Genomic DNA, 20,574 nt, shown 5'->3' on the forward strand with positions numbered 1-20,574 from the left:
GCTTAAATATATTTAACGCCTTTAAAGTAAAAACTACTACTATAACGCGCAGGGTGGTATTTGTAGGGGGGATGGGGGGGATTTCCCCCCTCTAGGTACTTGTATCCCCCTCTGCTTGATAAATTTTTATCCACGTGGGGGAAATGTTATATGGCATAAAGTCATTATCTCATGCTGTCCCTAGGCAGTCAGTAGAATTTCCCCCCACTGGAAATTTCTTAAATACCACACTGAACAGTTAAGTGAGACATACGAGACTCGTACAATAGTTCTTATCTTCACAACACGATTATTCCCGCACATGGAATAAGGAATATTCCAGATACAATCGTACCATCTACTAAGGAACGGACCTAAAGCAATTTTTGTAGTCTTCTCATGGAAGGAAGTGATGTGATTTTTGACATGTAACCTCCCTTGCTAATTGTAATATTTCCCCATCCAAACCCCCTCGCGGTCAGTAATCTTTTTCTCTAGGTATCTCTCACCTTTTAACTTTTTATTAAGCATTCTGTCTGTTTAAACATGAAATTTCCCAGCGGATAGAGAATTCCCTCCCTTCAAAATAATCGGCGAAACAGGAATTCCTCTTTCGCCGAAATTTATACTTGGATGGGAAATATGATATATTGCGCCTCTGGGTAATTGGGTGAAATGGGATCCGGCAAAAAGGGAAGACATGGAAACTAAAATTGGAGCAAGAAAACGCCTGAATTCTGTAAGGAAATGTAATCAATTTGTGGCATAACTTCCCTGGGTGATCGTTATCCTCTCCTGCTTGTCGCGGCGCTTCGGCACAAAGAATTGCATTAATTACTGTTGGTTCGTTCACAAGCGACACTTCTCACTTTTCGTCTGTCCTGTGTTGTTTGTAGCATAGGTCAGACCGAAGTAAGAAGTGACCAGACCAAAGTAACAACCTATGTCAATTTCCGAACTTAAGTACCACGACCAGCTGCACGTGTCGCTGGAAAAAGGGTATTTTTTTTATCACTGACCATATCAACATCTCATTTCTAATTAATTTCTTGCGTCGGTTAAGCATTCTCTTATTTCTCCATATTTCTGGATGTTCCAACATTTCTTCGATTCTTTAGCAAGCTCTTTCGAGTTATTTCTGTAAGATTCCCCCTCGCAAAACGTAATTCGGCACACGATGCCCGTAACGAATTTGCCCAGACTACACCCTCGTGTTGCAGGTATCTTTACTTGCAAAATTCTGAAATTTCCTCAACAACTGCTACCCCAAAGGGCTGACTTCCATTCATCCTTGCGCCAAAAGGATGTGGAGGTAGGCACTGCCATTGTTTACTGTAGGTCCTCTTCCAGCCTTATTGGGGACAATCGTCATAAAATTCTCGCCAGCACAAACAGTTCATTCACTGCGACCCCTCTTCTCAAAATCAACAGCTCCATCGTCAGTACTGGTTGCAAACTCTAAAGATTTCGCACCAAAAACCTGGTAATAGGCCAATATAGTTAGATACCCCTGCGTTGACGTAAATAATCTATATTGCCTGAAGTCAAAGGAGTAAAAAGCGACATGCAAGAGGCAAGAAGCGACGCCTGCCACTTGGAAATGAACCCTCAGTAATAAATATAACCTTCAGAACCGAAGCGACATGACGAGCGGGACGTATCGCTTGTCGCTTTCGTGTAGCTCGGACTTGACCGTTTTCTAATGTAGTGAATCGTGTCGCCTTTGTCCGTTGGTAGCGCATGTGTGGGGAAAGCCTGCTTAGAGACTAAAGGAGCTTGTGTCGCTTGTCACTTCGGTGCGAAACCCTTGTGTTGGTTGAGGATTCCACCCATCGAACGCAGGCTTGCACGGCGTCTCATGCCCCACGGTGTGCAATACTGCTGTTGATGGGCTAGTTTCCAAGCAGCATGTGTCGCGTGTCGCTTCGGTTTGAACTCTCCCTTACATGAAACCTTGCAACCGAAGCGACGCAACAAAACTGTTCGGGGTCGATTGTCGCTTGCGTGTTGAACGGATTAGACTGTTTTCTGAATACCGTGCGTCATGTTGGCTCGGACTGTGAATGCTTGCTAATAAACTGAAGTTGCCTGTGTCACATGTGAACTACCATGTCGCTTGTCGCTTCGTTCTGAACGCTCCCTCAAGGGAGCTTGCAGACCAAAGCGACACGCGACAGGCGTGAAGCGACAAGCAACCGCTTGGAATCAAACACTCAGTAAATGTGACCTCCCGAACCGAAGTAACACGACAAGGTGTTCGTGTTCTTTATCGCTGAAACTTAATATCGTGCATAGTGTAGCCTCGGTCTGTTAGTTGGTAGTGCATACTATAGGGTGAATATTTGCCTATATACGGAAGCGGCTCATGTTGATCGTAACTTCGGTGCAAACTCCCCATGCGGCTTGTCGCCTGTCGCTTGTTGCTTCGGTCTGAAAGCTCCCTTAGTGTACGATGGATAAAAGAGTTGATTGAAGGCAGAAAAACAACAAACTAGATTTCATTCTCTACCTATTGGTAATTAACAAACATTATATTAATTGTAATATAATTAAGCCTTGTTTCCATATTAAAAACAATAAGTTGCTGACCAAGGCAGTTTATTAAGATAAAAACACTTAACACGTAACGTTTCAACCCTGTATCAGGGTCTTCCTCAGAAGAAGAACTAAACTAAAATGATGAAATATACTACACACAGAAAGATTACATACACATAGCAGGGTCACTAGCCACACAACAACAAATCAAGTTGACAGTCCTTATCTAGGAAGATTTCTCCAAAGGAATTAAACATATCACCTCCTGACAGTTGTTGACTAATGGGTCTACTACACTGACAGGTGATTGACAGGTCAAGATTATCAAGAGTCTACAACCACCTGCTTAGTGAAAGGAGGAGATAAGTTAAGTCTGTTTTGTAGATATGTGGATGATTGTTTTGGGATATGGAAGGGAACAAAAAGGCAGCTGAGTAAGCTTGTTAAAGATGTAGAAGATGACAAAGCAGGGATATTCCTTGAGCTCGAAACGGAACAGGAAGGAACATTAAATTTCTTGGATATTGAGATGAAAAAGAAGAGAGGAATGGGGATTGTGGCTACATGGTATCAAAAGAAGTGTTCCGCAGGAGTGTTCTGCCACAAAAGAAGTGATGTGGGTGATGGAACTAAACGTAATTTTATAAGGAACATGGAAGACCGAATAAAGAAGATATGCACAGAGAAAGGGGAAGAAGAAACCAAGATTAATAGCCTGTGGGAACAACTAGAAGAGAATGGCTATGAAAAGAAAGACAGACACAACATCAACAGAAGAAGGAAAGAGATAAAAGAGAGAGGACTGGAAGAGAAGGAAGAAAAAGAAAAAGAGAGATGGTTTGGTATAAGAAGTATGGGCGATGCCACATAGAAGATATGCAAAGTGCTGAGGAAAGTGGGTATAAGAACTTACAGGAAGGGAGGACGCACTATTTTAAGTATAGCCAGCAAGAAGAAGGAAGAAAAGAGAGAGTAAGAAGAGGAAGGGGTTATCTATGAGGTGAAGTGCAGAGGATGTGAAAGTGTATATATAGGGGAAACGAAGAAGAGACTTAAAGACAGGTTAAAGCAACACATGGATGATGTGAGATTGAAGAGAGACAGGAATGCCATATTCAAACACACTAGAGAAACAGGACATGAAGTTGAATGGGATTCGGCTAGGCGAATAGGAAAAGAGAAGAGAGAACTAGTGAGAAAATGGAAGGAGGCCAAAGAAATAGAAAAGAAAGGAGAAGACATCATGAATTGGAATGGAGGATTCAAGATAAACAAGGAATGGAAGAGTGTGTTAAAGAAAGTTGAAAGGATGAAGAAAAGGAATGAAGAAAAAAGAAGTATGAACAAGGAAGAAAGAAGAGAAAAGAAGAAGACCAGAGGAGGAAGTATTCATCCATAACCAAAAAGGCAGGAGGTGGTGGGGGAGTGGTAAGCAGGTGGTTGTAGACTCTTGATAATCTTGACCTGTCAATCACCTGTCAGTGTAGTAGACCCATTAGTCAACAACTGTCAGGAGGTGATATGTTTAATTCCTTTGGAGAAATCTTCCTAGATAAGGACTGTCAACTTGATTTGTTGTTGTGTGGCTAGTGACCCTGCTATGTGTATGTAATCTTTCTGTGTGTAGTATATTTCATCATTTTAGTTTAGTTCTTCTTCTGAGGAAGACCCTGATACAGGGTTGAAACGTTACGTGTTAAGTGTTTTTATCTTAATAAACTGCCTTGGTCAGCAACTTATTGTTTTTATCATATTAAATACTAGCTGATTGCCCGTCGTTGCTCGGGTATTTATTTATCCCAATCTTCTATTAAACAGGAAAATATTGAATTCTAACTATAGTGTAAAATTAACTTGGAGTTGAACGGCATTGAGAGTGTCACTATTCATCTTAGCGACCCGAAAACTATGGGTTCCACACTAATATCGGTCGTTTTCGATTATTTTTAAATGTCACCCCCTTCCCACCCCGACCCTAGGGGTGCCAGGGGTGTCTTACCCCCACAGTATTTCTTTCCAGAGTGTAGTTAATATGTGTACTAAGTTTGGTCATCGTGAATGTCACCAATTAGCTTAGCAACTCAAAAAACTATGGATTCGACACTAATCTTGGTAATTCTTGACATTTTAATTTTCACCCCCTCTCAACCCCCATGCCGATAGGTGATGAACTTTGAGTTGAACGGCATTAGGAGTGTCGCTATTCATCTTAGATTCTCCGAAAACTATGGATTCCACACTAATATCGGTCTTTTCGATTAATTTTACATGTCGCCCCCTCACCACCCCCACCTCCAGGGCTGTCGAACCCCCCACAGTATTTCTTTCGAGATTTCAAGTGATAAGCGAACCAAGTTTGGTTGAAATCGCTCCAGGCGTTCGAGAGTTATGCCGGAACTAACACACACACACACACACACATACACATCCATTTTTATACATATATTAGATTAATGTCCTTATGGTTAACGAACTTTATTTATTCTCACTATACAGTGAACCAAATATTTTAAGGTTTTACCCACTTTCGGAAAAAATATTTTGTGATGTCCTTCTAGTTTTAACTTTTGTTGGCATAATATCCTGCATTACTTTTACGAGACGAGTCGGGACAGAACCCTTCGAGACGAAACACGAGACGAGACAAACGTATATCTTCCAGACGAGACACGAGATGAGACGGCATTTTCACGAGACGGGACGAGACAGACCAAAGTCTCGTCTCGTGGGCAACAGTAACTGTGCTAGGGACGCAGGAATACAAGGCTCATAGTATCACCAATTCGATTACGAAGGTAACAATTTTATTTCAGAATATATTATGCACATAAATACTGGTCAGAATTGATTGGTTGGATTGGATTGATTTAGTGTTTTAAGTCCACTTTATGCACAGTAATACTAATCGGGACTGGACCTACAGTTTAAATTGGGGTCCAAACCACTATGTGCCTCCGAACCCGGGACCCCTTGATTACAAGACAACGACGCTACCACTGCGCCATCGGGGAGGCAATGATCAGAATTAAATTAGTAGTTTTAGATGTGCTTCAAAAATTGATTTTCTTACACAGAATCCAATTTATCCACTCTGGTGGTACTGCAGAAATGGTTTTCTAACCTTACAAATGATAATTAATTAACATGTAGGACTATGACTGCGAGCAAAGAAAATTGCCCAAGCATGCTGATTTTCGCACCGTATTGCAACGATTAGTTGATTTGATTTGTATTACGGTCCACTATATGCACAGAGGTCCTCCTCCGTGGCCGTGCAGCCTAAGTCGCTGTGCTTTGAATTCCGACTGCGGGAGGGCACAGGTTCGAGTCCGCCTGGGTTCTAGGCCTGTGTATAGGATCGGTCGCAACCCACCATCGTGAGGAAATTGGGGAGCTACGAGTGAGTAGCGTAATCCGGTCTCGGAAATCTCCTTTAAGGCTGGGGATTCGACGTGCTGACCCCACGTCACCCCATTACCTGTTGATAAACACCAGACCTCTAGGGTAGGATTGTGAGAGGGAGCCTTGCAGTCGGGAGATAGGCCTAGGGCTGTCGAGACACGGATTATTATTATTAGAGGCTAATCGGGACCAGAGCTAAAACTTCTAGTGGAATCCGAACCACTACATGAAATGTTACCTCCAGAGGGGATCGAAACCGGGACCCCTCGATATCAAAATAACCGTTTTATCGCTAGACTATCTGGGCTGGGAGCCCAATTTTAATATTTCGAATTCTTAGCATTTCAAAATTAGGTAGTTGTGTACTCTTTGATTCCTTAACAACGTATTTCTCCCTCTCGAATATTTGCAGCGATAAGAATAGATATAATGATGAAACCAATGAGGGAGCATCGCAAACACTCATGCAATTGTCAGAACTTGAATGAGGAACTAACAAACAAAAAATGAATATTGTATAACGCTCTTTAGATTTTGAACGTCGTCATAAATATTAATTTTTTATGCTTGTTCGACCTATTTCGAAATATACGATTTATAGTGGCTAATAATGCCTCAATGGAAGTTTTATAATGGGAAATGCAAACTTCTACTTTTTAAGTTTCCGGTCTCCACACTCCTCAGGTCCTTGCCCCAAAGATGTTTTTCCCTGATTCTTTTATTATCTGTTTGACAATAAATAATATCGTTATAATGTATAATGCATATGTTTAACACACACGCATGTAGGCTATATATACTAATTATATTTTACATTGCAAATGTAACTGTTGATCAGTGTGTGACTGGGTTCCAAGGGAAGCAAGGTGCAAAAAGTGGGGGAGGGGAGGGCAAGAGCAGTTTACTTTCCCATGGTATATAAGGTTTGGAATAGTGCTAGGGCAAAAGTGGCAAAAAGTGGGGGGAGGGCAACTGCTCCCCTAATTGCCGCCACTGCTGTTGATACATAAACGAAATGAAAGTTCACGAAAAACAAATGGAAGAGGAAAAATCTCTTTTTGTATAAACTGTGACTGACGACTCATTGCGAAGGCTATTATTTAGCCTACTCTAAAAATTGTTTTTCAAATAATTCTTTCATTAAAAATAGCTCAGCATTGTTTGTAATAATATAACTATATTATATTACAATTATAGGACAGCCTATTGCATTTGCTTTTGTGATGTAAAAATAAAAATAATGAAGAATGGGTAAAAAAATGAGTAAATTTTTCCAACTGTAATCGTTTTTTTCTTTAGTTTGAAACATTTATTTTACATATTATGCTGTTCATTAGATAACATTTTTGTAATATGTAATTTTAAATGCAGTGTATTGTTTGTAATAAAATATTCCAAACCATATCAAGGGTAGAACTACAAATATTGTCAACTGACCCCGAACATATGGTCAACTCACTCCACATACGAGGTGAATTGACATTACTGACACACTTCGAAAATAAAGACAAACAATAACCTTACAAGTTTTAGAAGTATGGTGAATTTTTAATTCATAATGATCGAAGAAACTAGAGGTATTGTTTGTTCATAGCATTTCGTCAATAGATCTTATTTTTTAAGAACTGCAAAAACGAAGGGTGCCTTAGAAAAATTATTAAATGCTTCAAATCTCGCCATGATCCATGAATGAAAAGAATGGCGATACACTTGAAATCATGGAGTTTATTGTTAGGAATATAGTCGAAGTCTTACTTTCAAGTAAATTTCAATAATTATATGGCATGTTTGTTATTCTGATTTAACGATACACGTGTTGCAGAAAACACATGCTGCACTCATGCACGTCCGGTAGGGAGTGGCAAGGAGGGGGGGGGCGTGTCTCCTTCCTGGAAAATGAAAGTCATAAAAAAAATTGTATTTTTTCACATATAATTTCGTTTCAGCCACAGTAATATGTGTTAATTATTGCATAAATATGATAAATTCAAATTTAAACAATATTTTTTGAGGGAACAACACTATTCTTGGGGAAAAATGTACTTTGTTTGCCATACCCCCTGGAAAAAAACTACTTTCCTTGCCCCTCCCTGGAAAAAATCGTGCGGACGTCCATGGCTCCACTCGATATTTTAAAAATGTTAATGAAAATCTCCGTAAGAGAACTTGAAATATTAATATATATACAGGGTGACTGGTAATTAGATGCATTCCCTGAAAGGGGTTAAAGTAGAGACAATTTGCAATAAATTTGACCATATGATACCCCGTCCGAAAATTAGTAGTTTTCGAGATAATCGAATTTCAATTGATTTTTTAAAAAATGACAATTTTCCACATAAAAAGATGAATTGAGAAAAAACTGCTCATTGTATGCCACTTATTTCAGCGTTTTCTGATAGCTAACAAATAAGTGGTTCGTTAAAAAAAAGTTTTTCCCAAATAACAATCACATGTAAGTAACGGGTGGGTCTAAACTTACAAGTGATGATAAAAAAATGCACTCTTAGTTCACTTGGCAACGTATTAATAACAAAAATGGTATGACACGAAGCGTACAAATTACTTATATTACTTCCTTGTGACATCTACTATCCAACAAGGTACAAATGTTGCTAACATTCACATTTGTGTACAAGAAACAATACTTCATTCATCTTCATGTGAATCGAATCAATGAACAATACAATTAAAGAACATTATACATCTTGCTGAATCACTCTTATAATAATTACTATTATGGCAGAGAAGTGCATTGAATTTAGAATTCAATAATGAAGATAAATTTCTTTTTATAGTAGATGATATTAGATTTATTTATTGGAGTTATTTCTTTTATTATTTTAGTTGTGTGTTTTAATTAGAGTTGCTTTTTTTACTTTATTTGAGCGTAGGGTTTTAGGTTATATTCAAATTCGTAGGGGACCTAATCGGGTTGGGATTTGTGGTATTTTTCAGCCTTTTGCTGATGCAGTTAAATTATTTACTAAGGAGCAAATACTACCTACTTTGAGAAATTATTATCCATATTATATATCTCCAGTTTTTAGTTTATTTTTATCTATGTTTGTTTGGGTTGTTTTTCCATATCACACCTTATTATTTAATTTTTATTTGGGGGTATTTTTCTTTTTGTGTTGTATGAGAATAGGAGTGTATAGAGTAATATCTGCTGGGCGATCATCTAATTCTAATTATGCGTTACTTGGGGGTCTTTGAGCAGTTGCTCAAACTATTTCTTATGAGGTTAGATTAGTATTAATCTTATTATCTTTAATTTTTTTAATTGGTGGCTATAATTTACTTTTATTTAATGTTTTTCAGGATTATTTATGATTTATTTTTATTGCTTTACGGTTGGCGTTAGCCTGATTGAGTTCTTGCTTAGCTGAAACTAACCGAACTCCTTTTGATTTTGCTGAGGGGGAGTCTGAACTTGTTTCTGGATTTAATGTTGAGTATAGTGCTGGGGGGTTTGCTTTAATTTTTATATCTGAATATGCTAGTATTTTATTTATAAGTGTTTTATTTAGAATTTTATTGTTGGGGGGATACCACTTTTCTTATTTTTTTTACTTAAGGGTTATTTTTTTAGGATTTATTTATATTTGAATTCAAGGTACACTACCACGATTTCGTTATGATAAACTTATATATTTAGCTTGAAGGAGTTTTCTTCCGGTTTCTTTAAATTATTATTTTTTTGTTGGTTTTAGGGGCTTGATTGTATCAATTTATATTTAGTTGCATAATAATTAGAATGTGAAGACTTCTAGAATATTTACATTCTATTTTATGTTTTCAAGACATACACTTAAAGTTTCAGTCAAGAAGTCATTTTTTTTAAATTTTATCTCATAGTAGTAGGGTTGCTGGGGATATAATGAAATATATAAAATATATAATTGTTAATACTTGCCCAGTAGTAATATACGGAGTTTGTACGGGCCGGGCTCCAATTCAGGTTAATAAAATAAAGGTTGCAAATATTAATCAAAATAATACTTGATTTAAAGGGTAAAATTGTAGTCCACGAAAATTTCTTTTATGATGTATTGGTATAATAAATAAAATTATAATAGATAATACTAATGCTACTACTCCTCCAAGTTTATTTGGAATTGATCGTAGAATGGCATATGCAAATAGAAAGTATCATTCTGGTTGAATGTGTACGGGGGTTACTAGTGGATTTGCGGGGGTAAAGTTTTCAGGGTCTTCTAGGGTTGTTGGAAATATTAATGAGAGTTGTATTAATCTTAAAATTATAAATATAAACCCTAATATGTCTTTTATGGAGAAGTCTGGGTGGAATGGGATTTTATCCATGTTGCTATTAATAGATAGCGGATTATTAGATCCGGTTTGATGTAAGAAAAGTAGATGGATTATGGATATTGCTATTAAAATAAATGGTAATAAAAAATGATAGGCGAAGAATCGAGTTAGTGTAGCACTATCTACTGCAAATCCACCTCAAATTCATTGAACTAGCATAGTTCCTAAATATGGAATTGCCGAGAGTAAATTAGTAATTACTGTGGCACCTCAAAATGACATTTGACCCCATGGTAGTACATATCCAACAAATGCTGTTGCTGTTGTTGCTAATATAATTATAACCCCAATAGATCATGTGTGAAAATATAAATAGGATCCATAATATATCCCTCGTCCAACATGTATATATATACAAATAAAGAATATGGACGCCCCATTAGCATGAATAGTTCGTAGTATTCATCCATAGTTTACATCTCGGCAGAAGTGTATTACTCTAGAAAAGGCTAAATCTGTTCTTGAAATATAATGTATTGCTAAAAAAAGACCTGTTAAGATTTGGATTGAAAGACATATTCCTATAAGTGAACCAAAATTTCATCAGTAGGAAATATTTAGTGGGGCTGGCAAGTCCACTAATGCATTATTTGCTAATTTAAGTATGGGTGATAAATCCGTGCTGGCTTTGTCATTTGTAACTATTTAATTATTTTTAGGGGCCCATGCGAAAGTCTAGTAATTTTTACAATTGCAATTAATGTAATAAATAAATATACTACTGTTATAGTAGTTATTATTATAATGGATTCGTTGTATAATTTTATTCCTGGTAGGGGGGGGGTACTTCTTCAGGTTGTATATGTATCTATATTTTGTAGTATTGAGGGGGTTAATAAACATAATAATATTAGGATTATGCCTATAGTCATTATTTTTGTTCTTATTTTGAATATTTCATTTGGTGTAAGTCTTGTTGTATAAATAAATAGAACCAGTATTCCTCCTAAAAATACTAGGAATAATACATAGGAAAGTCATGTGGATTTTAGAAATGTTGATATTGTTAGGCATGCAGTAATAGTTTGTATAATTAGTATAATCCCTATAGATAGTGGATGTTTTATATATAGTATTATTAGTGCTAATAATAATATAATAGTAATTAGTATTAATTGTATTTTAATATCAAGGAGTAGTTTAATAAAAATATTGGCTTTGGGAGCTAATGATGATATAATCATATCCTCCTTGATGTTTTTAGAATTATTAATTCATTTATGATTTACAAGACCATTGTTTTTATTAAACTATAAAAACTTATGTTAAGAGTATTATTTATATTAATTATTTTATTTATTAGATTTTTATGTTTTATTTCTCAACGTAGGCATTTATTAGTAACTCTATTAAGACTTGAATTTATTGTGTTATCCTTATATTTATACATAACTTATTATTTTATTAATAATCAGGAAGAAGCTTATTTTTGTTTATTATTTATTTCATTTTGTGTATGTGAGGGCGCTCTTGGCCTATCTGTTATAGTATCAGTTACACGTACTCATGGTAATGATTATTTTAATTCTTTTGTATTATTGAAATGTTAAAATATATTTTTTATTTTATATTTTTAATCCTTTTGAGATTTAATAGTTCTTTATGAATGGTGGTTCAAATTTCTATTATTTTTGGTTGTTTTTGTTTTTATTAATAGTGTGATTTGGTATTGGAGTGTGGGGGGCTGGTTATTTTATTGGTTTAGATGTAATGTCTTATTCTTTAATTTTACTTAGTATTTGAATTATTTTTTTAATAATAGTGGCTAGAAATAGTATTATATCTATTTATTTTTACCCTTGTAGATTTATGTTTTTATTAATTATTTTATTATTATTGTTAATATTAACTTTTATAAGAATATTTTTTTATTATTTTATTTGTTTTTTGAGGGATCATTAGTACCTACTTTATTTTTAATTTTAGGGTGGGGATATCAACCAGAGCGAGTACAAGCAGGGGTATATTTGCTTTTTTATACGTTACTTGCTTCTTTACCTCTTTTGGTTGGAATTTTTATGTTAAATTATAAGGTGGGGGGTCTGTGTATATATATATTTAGATATATTAATATTAATATAAATTATTTTATTTGATATATTAGAATGGTGTTTGCTTTTTTAGTAAAAATACCTATATTTTTGGTTCATTTGTGATTACCTAGGGCTCATGTCGAGGCTCCAGTTAGTGGTTCTATAATCTTGGCTGGAATTTTATTAAAGCTTGGAGGATACGGGATTTTGCGAATTATTTCTTGTATTGAGAGATTAGCTGTTATAAGTATAATATTTTTTGATTTGGTATTAGAATTGTTGGGATTTGAATAATTAGTCTTGTTTGTATACGTCAAATTGATTTAAAGGCCTTGGTTGCATATTCATCTGTAGCACACATAGGTCTTGTTTTAATAGGGATCATAACTATAGGAGCATGAGGGATAAATGGTGGACTTACTTTAATAGTAGCACATGGTCTTTGTTCTTCTGGGATATTTTGTCTAGTAAATATTACTTATGAACGATTAGGTAGTCGTAGTATATTAATTAATAGGGGAATTATATTCCTAGATTATCTTTATGATGATTTATGTTGAGAATTACTAATATGGCTGCCCCCTTCTATTAACTTGTTGGGTGAGATTAGTTTATTAAATAGAATTATCGGGTGATCATACTTTAGTTTTGTAGGTGTTGCATTACTCTCTTTTTTAAGTGCTGGTTATACTTTATATTTATATTCTTATACTCAACATGGAATATACTATTCTGGTGTATTTTCTTGTTGAAGAAGTAATATTCGTGAATATTTATTATTATTTTGTCATTTATTTCCATTAAATTTTTTAATTATTTTTTGTTCTCCAATATTTCATTGAATTTAAATTATTTAAGTAGTTTAAGTAGAATAGTAAGTTGTGGACTTAGTGGTAACTAAAAAGTTCTTAAATCAATGGTTTTTAACTTTTTTATTACAAGCATAGTATCAATTATTTTATTAATTAGTAGAATAATTTTATTATTATTAGGGATAATATTTTTAATTAAGGATGTTACAATTTTTATTGAGTGAAATATTGTTAATTTGAATAGTTCTAGTATTATTATAACAATATTATTTGATTGGATATCTTTAATTTTATAGGGTTAGTTATATATATATATCTCTTCTATGGTTATTAATTATAGAGGTTCTTATATAGAAGGGGATTATAATATAAATCGATTTATTATTTTAGTTTTATTATTTGTTGGATCTATAATGTTTTTAATTATTTCTCCTAATATTATTATCATTATTTTAGGATGGGATGGCCTAGGATTAGTTTCTTACTGTCTAGTAATTTATTATCAGAATGTTCGTTCCTATTCTGCTGGGATACTAACTGCTCTGTCCAACCGAATTGGTGATGTATTTATTTTATTATCTATTGCTTGAATATTAAATTATGGTAGCTGAAATTATATTTATTATTTATGATTAATTTCTGATTTTGATATAATATTAATTACTAGATTTATTATTATTGCTGGGATAACAAAGAGTGCACAAATTCCATTTTCTGCATGGTTGCTGGCAGCTATAGCTGCACCAACCCCAGTTTCTGAATTAGTTCATTCTTCTACTTTGGTTACTGCTGGGGTTTATTTATTAATTCGTTTTGGAGATGTATTGATATATACTGTTCTTGGTAGGGTACTTTTATTATTATCCAGGCTAACTATATTTATAGCTGGGGTTGGTGCTAATTTTGAATATGATTTAAGGAAAATTATTGCTTTATCTACATTAAGACAACTTGGATTAATAATGTTAACATTATCTATGGGATTAAAGGAGCTATCATTTTTTCACTTATTGACGCACGCTATATTTAAGTCTTTATTGTTTTTATGTGCTGGTGTAGTTATTCATGTTATAGGGGATGTTCAGGATATTCGTTGTATGGGGGGCTTAATTAATAAAATACCAATAACTATTTCTTGTATAATAATTTCTAGTCTTGCCCTATGTGGAATACCATTTTTGGCTGGATTTTATTCTAAGGATTTAATTTTGGAAATATTAAGTATATCTTCTTTTAATTTAGTAATATTTGTTTTATTATGAATTTCTACGGGTATAACCATAGCTTATAGTTTTCGATTAAATTATTATTTAGTTGGTAAATCTTATAGAGGTGTATCATTTCAATTCTTTTCTGATGATGGGGGGTGAGGTATATTTAAAGGTATGTTAGGCTTATTATTCTTATCTATTGTAGGTGGTTCTGGGTTAATATGATTAGTCTTTCCTTCTGTTTTTAGCATTTTTAGGTTTGTCGCGTGTTACTCACAAATCCAGAATATAAAAAAGGAAAGTTAAAAATTGTACTTACGTATGTGAGTATAGTGCTCTTATACGTAAGTACAATTTTTAACTTTCCTTTTTTACCTTCTGTTTTTGTTATTATTATTCCACTTAGTTTGAAGATAGGGGCAATTATTTGTATTTTATTGGGAGGGTGAATTGGATATAATATCACATCTTTCTTGTTCGAAATTTATCCATTTTTTAATAATAAAATAGTATATTATTTATTAGGAGGAATGTGATTTTTGCCTTATTTATCCTCTGGTGGGTTAATTGGTAGTTCATTTATTACTGGAGGTCTATATATTAAGGCTATTGATTATGGATGAAGTGAACTTATGGGGGGATAGGGAGTGTATAAATATATAAGGAGTGGTTCTTTAAATATTCAACTAATACATTCTAACTATTTTAATATTTATTTTATATGTTCATTTTTAATAGTAATTTTATTAATAATTTATGTGTGTTTATATAGCTTATAATAAAGCATAATATTGAAGTTATTAGGAAGAATAAAATAATTCTGTAAACACTTCTTGAACTTATTTAAAGTCCAGCTTTATCATGAAAAGATAATGTAATTTTATACTAAAGAAATAATGTGCAGAGTATTAATGGAATTTCACCACTAAAGATGGAAGTTAGCAGCCCCCACTTAATAGTATACCCCTTAACTGAGGAGATAATCCTAATTTTATTATTAACATTAATATGCCGCCTTCCTTTGGCTTCAGTCAAGTAAGCAAGGGTAATATATACCAATTTATTCAGGTCGAAGCTGATTGCTTTTGCTTCTTGCTCAATAAAGTAAATTGAATTATTCAATACCTTTTGAATGCAACTCAAATGTTATTATTAACTATTACTCCAGCATGCTCATTCTAGTGATCCTTGGGTTCATTCGTGATATAAACCTAAAAGTAAAATTAATAGGAATAGGAGTCTAACACATAGCCAATATATTAGATTTGAATTAGTAATAATAACTGTTATTGGTAATAGTAATACAATTTCTACATCAAAAATTAGAAAAATTACTGCAATTAGGAAGAATTTTATAGAGAATGGAATTCGTGCTGAGGATTTTGGGTCAAACCCACTCAAACGGTGATCTTTTTTCTCGGTCTGTAATTATTTTTTTTGATAGTAGTGTGGATAATATTATTACAATTGAGGTGATTATTATAATTAGTAATGAGGTACTTATGATTATATTAATTATTTACTTTATTTTATTATAATCTTTTTAATTGGAAGTTAAGCGTACTTTAAATATACTAAGTAAATTATCTACCTCATCAATAAATTGAAATATAAAGGAATAATCATACTACATCTACGAAATGTCAATATCATGCTGCTGCTTCAAACCCGAAGTGATGTGTTGGTGAAAAATGGCATAAGATGTGTCGAGCTAAGCATACCCCTAGGAATGTTGATCCAATAATAACATGTAGTCCGTGAAATCCTGTTGCTATAAAGAATGTGGATCCATATACTGCATCAGCAATAGTAAATGGGGATTCATAATATTCATATGCTTGAAGAATAGTAAAATATACTCCTAATATTAATGTTAATATAAGTGCTTGCGTTGTATGTGAGTGGTTTTTTTCTAATAATCCATGATGGGCTCATGTTACTGTTACTCCTGAGGCTAGCAGAATTGCTGTATTTAATAAAGGTACTTGTATTGGATTAAATGGAGTAATCCCCCTTGGTGGTCATAGTATTCCTAGTTCAATTGTCGGGGACAAACTTCTATGGAAAAATGCTCAAAAGAATGATTCAAAAAATAATACTTCTGAAATAATAAATAGAATTATACCTCATCGTAATCCTATTATAACTTGATTTGTATGTAATCCTTGATATGTTCCTTCTCGTGAAATATCTCGTCATCATTGAATTATTGTAAGGAGTATAGTTGTTATTCCTATTAATAATAGTACTATATTTTGTTGGTGAAATCATCTAATTATCCCTGTTGTTAATATTATTGCTCTAACGGCTCCTGTTGCTGGTCATGGGCTTTGATCTACTAAGTGATATGGGTGGTTTTGGTTTGTTGACATAAGTTATTTTGATTCTCTAGAATAAATAGCAATTAATAAGGCAAATACATAAGATTGAATAAATGCTACGGCTGTTTCTATAATAATTAATATAATTTGTGCTAAAATTAATATTGAAAGTCCAATAATTTCTAATATTGTTCCTGTATTTCCAATTATTGATCCAATTATCGTCCTGGAACACACATTCTTCGTTTCCATAGAAACGCCACAACGTGGGGAGCATGCAGTTGTCGAGAATATATCTTGATAGGACGCAGACGTCATGTGGCCATACACCGGTACCAGTGGACCCACGCCATGCCAGCCGAAACAACCCCATAACATGATGCCGCCACCACCATATTTCACTATGGGCACTACACACTCGGGTAACAGACGTTCTCCGGGTAATCGCCATACCCACACTCTCCCATCTGATCGAAACACTGTGAAGCGTGATTCATCGTTCCATAGGACTTTCCGCCATTGCTCCACCGTCCAGTTTCTCCGCTCTTTACACCAGCGTAGTCTCTGCCGTTTATTGTTTTCTGTTATCGGGGGGTTGTGGGCAGTGGCTCGACCATGATAACCGAGCGCATGGGCCTCCTTGCGAAGTGTCTTGGTCGAAAGAGTCAAATTGGTCGCACTTTGAAACTCTTCTGCAATCGAATGCATCGGACAGGTCCTGTTTTTACGAATCTCCTTCCTCAGCAGTCTCCTGTCCCGGTCGTCCAATTTCGTGGGTTTTCCACTTCGTGGTGCATTGCTGCAGTGTCCCTTTTCCTTCCACTTCTTGATGACAAAGGCTACAGTTGATTTAGGGACCTGTGGGCATCAGCTATGCTACGTATACTCATGCCTCCTATGGAGCAGTCTACTATGATCCCTCTTTCAAAGATGCTGAGCTCTTTCCTGTCCGTCATTTTATCAGCGAATGATCTGAGAAGCCTCCTGCTGCCATATATATAACCGTCTGTACTCTCTTTTCCATGAGGAGTTCGTTTCAGAGTTGAAACCAAGGTGTCCAATGACTTTCTTCCAAATAGTGGATGTATGTATGTGTATATATATATATATATATATATTAGAACTGAATTTGAAAATTCAGGCGCCAGTTGGAAATCCCTACATTTTACATTACCAATTTCGCCTTCAAATAAGCACTCAGAAAAGCTGTTATCAATTACGCAGGACAGGCAAGCACAACCTTACTTTCACGAAAAGATTCGGAAGAGTTTGGATGGTGGATGGCACGCATCGCATATGCCCTCTGGTGAGATTTTCTGGAACCTCTCTATGTAGGATACCGTTGTGTTCAAGTCGTTCAAAGCATGGGAAATGTTCGAAGGAGTAACGTCTACTGTTTCTAAATCGTTTTGTGGATCAGGACAAGAGAAAAGTTTACATGTGTTTGCACCCCGTGGAATCAACAAAATGAAATTTGTAAATAAATCAGGGAAGACAGAGTTGATTGACAGAAGATTGGCATGGGGGATAACATTGCAATGCCCCAAGGAAATTAAAAAGAATGCACGAGACTGAGTCTGTTCACATTATTTGCCGAGAGGTGATTCTATTACCATGTGTGTGAGTAGTATAAAATACAATATAACCAGGACGAGAAAGTATGAACCCCCCTCAGGCAGATTTGCCTACACTTAAAACTAGCTCAACATGCCTATATGAGTTTTTTGCTCAAGTGTGGAACTCTGTCTAATCCAAGATTTTTGTAAAAATGCCCTCGGGAATTTCCTGTGAAAGTATGACCCCCCTCAGATTGATTTGCCTACACTTATAAAAGGCACTTCTGTGAGATTGTTGTCCATAAATTTGTTAAAAATATGCCCCTCTTGATATTTTTTTTGGCTACACTTAAAACTAGGCCAAGATACACCCACCCACACCCACCCACACACACACACACACACACACACACATATTGATCTTGACCTTGACTTTGACCCTGACGTTGACGTTGACGTTGACGTTGACCTTGACCCTGACCTTGACCCTGACCTTGACCACACCCCTGACGTTGACGTTGACGTTGACATTGATCTTGACCTTGACCTTGACCCTGACCTTGACCTTGACCACACCCACCCACATACACACCTACACCCACCCACACCCACCCACATACACACCTACACCCACCCACACCCACCCTTATACACACCCATACACACCCACACCCACCCTCATACACACCCACACACACCCACACCCACCCACACATATTTACTTCTGGTCCACTTGTGGCCTATTTCTGGTTTATTTCTATTGCATCATGTTGTGCAACAAATTATTACCCAATATTAGGCAATAAATTATTAGGGATGTGTTGTTTTCTGATTGGTTGGTTATGACATAATGTGATGATGTGTTATATTCTGATTGGCTTATTGTATCAGATGTTTTCAATGCGGTCCGTGTTTAGGCTATATAAAGAGATTTTGCATTGCATATCAGCCAGTATTGTGAGAGTTGTTGAAGAGAAAGGGTGTGTTGTTGCAGTGCTGCTCATATTTTTTAAACACAAAAATATTGCAGATTTGTATAAATTGAATTACAAATCTACTTGATTTAATATACAGAATTTTTGACAACCTGTTATAGGTTTATTAAGTATAGAGTTTTGATTTGAACCCCAAGAAATTTTATATAAATACCAAAGCCAAAAATATTAACACACATACACACACACACACACACACACACACACACACACACGCACACACACACACAAATCACACTACTGAACCCAACTGATATTTATTATTAAGCATAGAATTTTGATTTGAAACCCAAGAAATTTTATATAATAAACCAATAATAAAAATGCCAAATCAAAAACATTGTAATCAATGCAATAAAAATATATCCAGCCCTAATTGGGCCAAGCACCAAAAGAATTGTAATCCAGACAAATACAGAACTCCCACAAAAATATGCTCTAAATGCCATAGAAAATATAGCATGGAATATTTCACATATAAACATAAAGATACTTGTTCTGCACAGTTATCAATATTGCCCCCACAACCATCTACATCTGGTCTGAAAAGAAAGCATGAAGCACCTGTTAATGCTAGACTGGCAAAGCAGCCACGCTATGAACCCATCCATAGCAGTTTTAATGGCCAACTTAGGGATCACCACTTTGTATCAGAGCCAAGATGTGGTATTAAGAATTTTTTGAACAGTATAAATCCTGATGTGCAGGCAATTCTAAATGCACAAAATGGCTCTTATAAGCTGTCTCTCAAATTGTTTACACAATATAAGAAACCAAATGGCACAAAATTTACACAGCCCCACATAACAGAAACTGTACCTGTATACTCAAATACAAATTCAGACAAAATAATAAGCAGTTTGATAGATCAATTGAATATTAAACATTCTGAATTTGCTGCAAAAGAATCAGGATGGAGCCTATGCGGATCTCCACACAAGCTCTATGTTAATATTTCTGAATTCAGCCCATTACAAGGTTCCACATATCTGCTATTACCTGCCAATATTAAAAACAAACAAGCCGTGGTTAATATAAAAAATAATGATGAGAAATGTTTTTTGTGGTGTATTTTAGCTGCTTTGTATCCAGTTTCAAGGCATCCTGAGCGAATAAGTTATTATAAACAACATGAGCACGATTTTGATGAAGCAATGGAGGGTTTAGAATATCCAATGTCTGTTCAGAATTGATAAATTTGAAAAAAAGGCCAGGAATATCAATGGTAAACAATTATCTATTAATGTATTTATTTGTTCTACTGGCCGTGGCAATTGCTTGATAGCACCTCTCAGAATCAGTACATTTGATGATGATTTTGCTGTTCCGATTGACCTGCTCTTAATTGAAGGGGATGACACACACCATTACACTCTGATACATAATCTT

The 20,574-nt window shown here is 35.1% G+C and overlaps 1 pseudogene; it reads left to right on the forward strand.

The window, feature by feature from the left end:
* The window catches only part of LOC146001432 (NADH-ubiquinone oxidoreductase chain 5 pseudogene), a 32,536-nt pseudogene extending 18,064 nt beyond the window's left edge, over positions 1 to 14,472 (forward strand).
* The last annotated feature ends 6,102 nt before the right edge of the window (positions 14,473 to 20,574 follow it).

This window comes from Lepisma saccharinum, chromosome 17, assembly GCF_977018435.1.
Source record: "Lepisma saccharinum chromosome 17, izLepSacc3.1, whole genome shotgun sequence".
NCBI lineage: Eukaryota > Metazoa > Arthropoda > Insecta > Zygentoma > Lepismatidae > Lepisma > Lepisma saccharinum.